This window comes from Ixodes scapularis, unplaced genomic scaffold, assembly GCF_016920785.2.
Source record: "Ixodes scapularis isolate PalLabHiFi unplaced genomic scaffold, ASM1692078v2 ptg000005l_1___fragment_1__unscaffolded, whole genome shotgun sequence".
Lineage (NCBI taxonomy): Eukaryota > Metazoa > Arthropoda > Arachnida > Ixodida > Ixodidae > Ixodes > Ixodes scapularis.
Window position 1 is genome coordinate 1,378,036 of NW_024609885.1, and position 6,199 is coordinate 1,384,234.

The following is a 6,199-nucleotide window of genomic DNA, read 5'->3' on the forward strand; positions in this document are numbered from 1 at the left end:
CTCCGCCGGGGGGGGTCACGTTTCAGCTGCAAGACCGCAACTTTATGATAATGCTAAAAGCTCTGCTAGTTAATATTCGTTGTATATGATGAGTGCAAAAACAGCATATAGGTATATAAGGTAAAATTGTACAAAATCAGAATAGGAAGACCAGGATAAGACGGAGCGCTCTGTCCTATTCTTGCCCTGCCTTGTGGGTGAAAACGATTCAATGCAGTGGGAAAAATGAAATATTACTGCTAAAGTCAGACGTCATGTAACATCTGCTTTGTTCACACTTCATTTTGATTTCTTTTGTCTAATTTCCACGACTTACAGATCCCAATATTTAGGTTTGAGGCTTATGCTAATTGGATTCGAATAGGTTTGGTGATCAGTTCGAAGTGCAGTTTTTTAGCTGTCTCTCATCAATGATGCTTATATTAACAGTGCCTGAACGAGGGCAGGCTGCTACAGTCGCTGCTGCTGCAGTCACTGCTGTTCCAGTCAGTGAGCCGCATCTGTTTGAAGTCACTGATGGCAAGGTAAATTAGGAACTTTTTTTCACAAGATTAGCAATTCTAATGTTGCGATGGCAATAGTGTAGATCAACAGAAAAAAATATGAAAGACGTTTACAATTCTCTGTAATGTAAAATTAGAGCGCAGCTCTTGAGGAGGGGAGGGGAGGGTATGTCCCTGCTCCCCCTCCATACCCTTTCCTCCTCCTCTCCTGCTTCCCTCCCATTAATCAGGAAATTTCCGCTCAATTTCCCCCTAAATTAAGCGAAAATTTACCCGCTAAATAAAGCTGGGAAATATTCTTCTTAAATTCAGCGGGAAATTTACCGAAACTCTCCCGCTAAATTCAGCGGGGAAACTTAATTGGTGTTGAGGCCACGTGATGTCGATTTCCCCGTTAAATTTAGCAGAAAAATTTCCGTTACATTTTTTCTGCTAAATTGAGCTAGACTTCAAGTGTGACGTCATTACGGGAAAGGTCTCATAATGCAACACGCGTTTACGCCAATGCCGACGCCGCTCAACCCGGAAACGGGCGTCTAAAAGCTGCACTTTAAAAAAGTTACCCAAGCTTGACTATCCTGTCAAAGCCTTAGAAGCACAAAATGTGTCAAGCTCTACCATACACATGATGTGCGTGCTGTGCATATGGGGATTGCTGGGCACAATGTTCATGGCTGCTCAGCCTCATCTTCTGCCTGCCTCTTGCTTCGTGCATTCTTCTCTCCCATCCGCTAAGGAAGAGTAAGAACGCATACCTACTTAAGCCTTGCACGCTCCATTTATTTCTAATCTTACGTGACATGCGATACGTAACCTTACACTACAGTAAAACCTCGTTATAACAAAATGGGATATAACAAACTAATGGATATAACAAAGCAATCATAATTCCCCTTGCTTGCTAATAGTATGGAGAAATGGACATTGGCTATAACAAACTAATGGTTATAACGAAATAACTACGACCGCTCCTTCAACTTTCTTATAACGAGGTTTTACTGTATTGGTTATCATTTTGTAATCATGCTGGCCTACTTAGCACTTGCATGATTTAATTAGGCCTGAACTTAGGTGACATATGATCCCGTAATCTCCGTGATTAGGCAACTTATGTGGTCATATAATGTTACGTGATCATGTGCCATATTCAGAAATTTGGCAGTGCTGCTAGTGCTCCCCTGAAAAAGAAAACCGTGGATATAAAACCCCGCTCTTGGAAGCGGCTATGAACTCTTGCCGATGGCAGAGTGGTTAAAGCACCGCGCTCCAAACTGTGGGCACATGGGTTTGAATTCAGTCGAGAGCTACCAATAAATTTAGTTCCAATTTATATTCAATTCAAAGGGGCATTATGTGTAAATGGGAGGAGAAGGCTGAAAGGGGGAGATGGCTGCTGGTCCCTGTGGACGGAACCTAAAGCGATATGACCGACACACTCTGCAATGGCCTCCGGTCGGTGTTGATGCAATGTGATCTCTGCCCAGTGCTCTGAATGTCAACGTGAGGAGATTCATCAAAGCGCGAATAAACGGCGGGAGTAACTATGACTCTCTTGGTGCCCCTTGTTTACGTACCGCCATACCAGGTATGGCACTGCATAGATTGTTGGCACTGGGCACGTCATCACATCCTGCGTGCGCCGTGGCCTTGCAGCTGCCGCACATGGTCGACTTGAAAGATTGACTAGAACGGTCGTTCATCTTTAAGGGCAAGGTGCTTCGATCTAGGGGTGCTGTATCCAGGTTTTGGGCGAGAGAGTGGCACAAGAGTGCAGACGGTGCTGCCCTGAAGGAGTGCTCACGTGTACCGTCTTCGCAGGTGTGGGTTGGAAAAGGTACACGTCCGATGAATGGAAAGAGGTTCATTGATTTGGTAAAGACGAGGGCAAATGCGCTTCCTCACATGACTAGGACTAAAAGGGGTCGGGACGTCTTGACTCGTCGGGCCGGTTGTGACTCCGCGGAGTCACTGGGACACATTACGCAAAATTGCTTCTGCACGCACAGTGCCAGAATCAAACGACATGATAGTTTAGTGCAGTATGCTCCTGGTCATCTGAAAGAAAAGGGATGGGAGGTGCTGGTAGAACCCGAGTGCCACACCGCAACACAGAAATATGTGCCAGACCTCGTTATTGCAGGAGGTAGTCAGATGACTGTGGTTGATACACAGGTGGTGGGTACGTATTCCACCCCAGATGCCGCACATGAGCGGAAAGTGCAAACTATAGTGTTCCAGAGCTTCTGGATATTATTAAAGGGGCCAATAGTGTTGCACCGGTTGTGACTAGTTTGACTATCACATATATATCAAGTGTTTGGTCGCCAAAAAGTGCTGCAGCTCTTACCAATCTTGGGTTTGGTAGACAGGATTTTAAGGTATTGACTATACTTTGCCTTCGGGGGGGGGGGGGGTCAGGTGCTTTCGTCGGCATCAGCAGATGACCTCCGTGGTGCACGGGCGATGAAGCGCCCCGGCGGTTGTGTGTTGCCATGGGGCTATTGGTGGGTCCCTCTCCCTTGGAGAGGATAAGGACTTCCAGACTTCATGCCAAAGATCAGCCTGATGCCTCTGCGAAGGGGTGGGCGAGGAAACGATTTTTGTGCACAAGTCCTACTCGTTAAAAAAAAAAAAAAAAAAAAAAAGCCAAATGCCTTGGGTATTTTGTGGGTAAACAGAAAGTCAGCTTCGTTTCGGCTGCGTTTGGTTAGCGAGCCGAGTTCCCGGCGATCGCGCCTTTGGCCAGGTCCGCACGCCTCCACGACTATTGCGTGCTCCCGGACACCGCCGGGTACCCCCCGCTGCTCTTGGAAGATTCTCAAGTCCGCCAGCGCAGTTTCAGCACTTCTCCAAACGTGTGAGTAGCCGGCCGCTGAGGCTTTCTTCACCCCTTAACGGTCACTCGTTTTTTTGGCTGCTGGAGTTAGTGCTAGGCGCTAGTGGACCGCTGGTTCCTACACTAAACATTTTTTTTTTCAGTCTCCGTGCGTCGAACCACGCACAAAAGTCCCTGGTCCCACTGCCATCCTTTTTTTTTTCTCGTGGCAGCTCTGCCGGTTTCCAGTTCGAACTTTGCACGCGAACTGGGAGCGCATGCAACTTTGTTTAGTTGCGCCGGCCATCAACAGAGGGCAATACGTTCCACCCGTGGATTTCACCACCTCTGTTAGACTAGCAGCAGAGAAAAACGTCTTTTCACTTTCCTTTCCTTTCTTTTAGCAACATTTGTAGGTTTTTTGTTCGTAATCAAGCGCAGTTCGGCACTTTGGCGCAATAAACATGGTTTTTGGGTGTTTTTTTTTTGTGCTTCGGCATGCAGCCCTGTGGATCGGATCTACGCTTTGGGGCTACGCAGGGCACCACTAGCTGGTTTTCACTACATGTAGTGGCGTAGTCTGCAGGACTAGTATAATCTAGTGCTCTAGGGAACTTTGTACCTTTTGAACAAGTTACTGTGGCCTGTACAGCACAGGCCACATTACCAGGCTCTCCCTCTCGGCCTCACAGCCTACACTTAAATACAAATACCCTGTGTCGCAAGCGGCTGGGGGAATAGTGCTTCATATTTTTTTTTCCTATTTATTTCAGCATGTCAGGGACTCATCCATCACCTAGCGTGTTAGCAAACCTTTGAGAGGCTGTATCCCTCAGAGGAGATTGTCTGCCACCTGTGCGACAAACGACTAACTTCTCGCATCTCTCTGGGGGGCACTACGAACATGTTCATAGTTGTCACTTCGTACGGAGGTGCTTCTATTGCCTCGCCAAAACGTACACCAAGAGCACCTCCATGTCGTCTCATTACACAAGGTGTCGGAAGAAACCATTAGTATCGCCCACTTCAACCGTAGTGACGAACGCCGACTCACACAGTGTGGCCAGCAACGAGCTTCCGCAGGCTTCCACTCCTTCCCCTGCAAGTCACACCGAGGAGAAGGAGCACCCAGAGTTCTCCCGGGACTCCAAGAGGGCAGACATGTCGATGCCCTTCACAACCAGCACCCCTGCTTTGCGTCTCCCACCAGCAGGTGACTGGACCACGGAGGACGTCAGGACTTTGGCGGTCCAAGAATTGTCGATGCCCGCCAAGATGAAGTTTACCAACAAAGAACTCGCCAAGGGGTACGCAGGGGTACCTTGGCAAACCATCAAGGGCATCAGGGGGCGGAAGTTGTACAGGGACTTGCTACAGCAAGAACAGCTGCGGAGCAGGTTACCTCGGCCGGACTCCAGGGTTCCTGCACATGGTGAGCCCCCCACTGCCACTCCAGGGGGACCACTGCCATCAGTGCAAGATTCCTCCGGCCTGCAGACGGACATACCCTCATCACCCCTCACCACGCCAAGACCACAGCGGTGAAGCGAGAAGTCCATACATCATTCTCCAACCCCGGTCACCCCCCGAGATATCCCCCCTACACCGGAGGCAAGGCCCTGGACAGAGAGGGACACTCATGCACTCGTGCTGTGCAAGCTCCAGGCTTCTCTGTGCATGCGTAGTGACGAAGAGCTCGCTGCATTGATGCTAAGAAGAACATGGCAGAGCGTCCGGGACTACCGTCTGATGCCCCAGTGCGCAGAGGCGATGCGCAGGGAGCTCGGCACGCGACGGGGAAAGGATGTCTCACCCTTACTCCGAACTTCATCCCTTTGTGGCCCCTCGCCAGACACCCCGCCAACTGTCATCGTTCCTGGTCCCTTTGCTAAATCCATCATCGCAGAGGTCACACGTACATTGGCACCGCAAACTCTCTTCCACCAGCAGAGTTCAACGCGCGGTGGACCGTCTCGGAACTGACGGCACTGGCCAGGGCAGAGATCACCTGCAAGGACCACCCTCATATGAACCTTGCTTTTGCCAGGGTATTCACCACCCAGTCCTCACAGGGAATCACAGGGCAGCGAAATACACGCCATTACAAGGAGATCCTGGAGACCTTCAAGGCGGCGGCACACAAGCAGCCGGTTCCTATTCAACCGGTCCGCGTTCACGACGCCGGATCTGCCTGGGTGCGTCTGCAGCCCGCACCAGGAACCCCTGTCACCATCGCTCAAGGGTTGCTGGACCCCATCAAGATAGGAGAGGACCTGGGGAGAGGGGAGGCACCGAGGGCAGCAAGAAAAAGAAGCGTCGTCTAGCCAAGAACCGTAACCAGCGCCGTAACGAACGCTATGCAGAACATCAACGGCTGTACAGTCTGGGGCCTAAGGTGCTCGTCGACGAGTTGGGGCTGGACTGGGCTGACCCAGCAGTCCTCTTCTCGGAGCTCCACCGGGTCTACGACCTTCTCATGTCTACACCATCAAGACCGGTTGACGGGTTCATAACATCCGAAAGAGTACTCAACGTAGAGGTGGAGCCGTTCACCGAAGGAGAGCTCCAAAGAGTGCTCAAGAACACCGACGCAAAGACTGCCCCTGGCCCGGACGGCCTTATCCTGAACGAGGTTTCCAGATTCCACCAGCCATTCTTGCCATCATTTTCACCAACTGGTTGGCCTTCGCTATGCTTCCCGAGGACCTCAAGGTGGCCAAGAGTTTTCATACCCAAGTCCCGCTCGGCCACTACTGGCGGAGACTTCAGGCCCATCACCATCTCATCCATCCTACTGCGCATCTACACAGGGGCGCTGCTCCGACGGTTCGCGCAAGATCACGTCTTCCACGACCTCCAGGGTGGATTCGCCGACGACAGG

General features: G+C 50.6%; 1 long non-coding RNA gene across 1 annotated transcript; it reads right to left on the reverse strand.

Moving 5' to 3' along the window:
- Positions 1–4,551: 4,551 nt before the first annotated feature.
- LOC121833873 lies at positions 4,552–5,553 on the reverse strand. Its single transcript, XR_006076916.1, has 3 exons — positions 5,132–5,553; positions 4,721–4,809; positions 4,552–4,639 (listed from the first exon to the last, which is right to left on the reverse strand). It is a non-coding gene; the product is annotated as an uncharacterized LOC121833873 (long non-coding RNA).
- Positions 5,554–6,199: the final 646 nt, after the last annotated feature.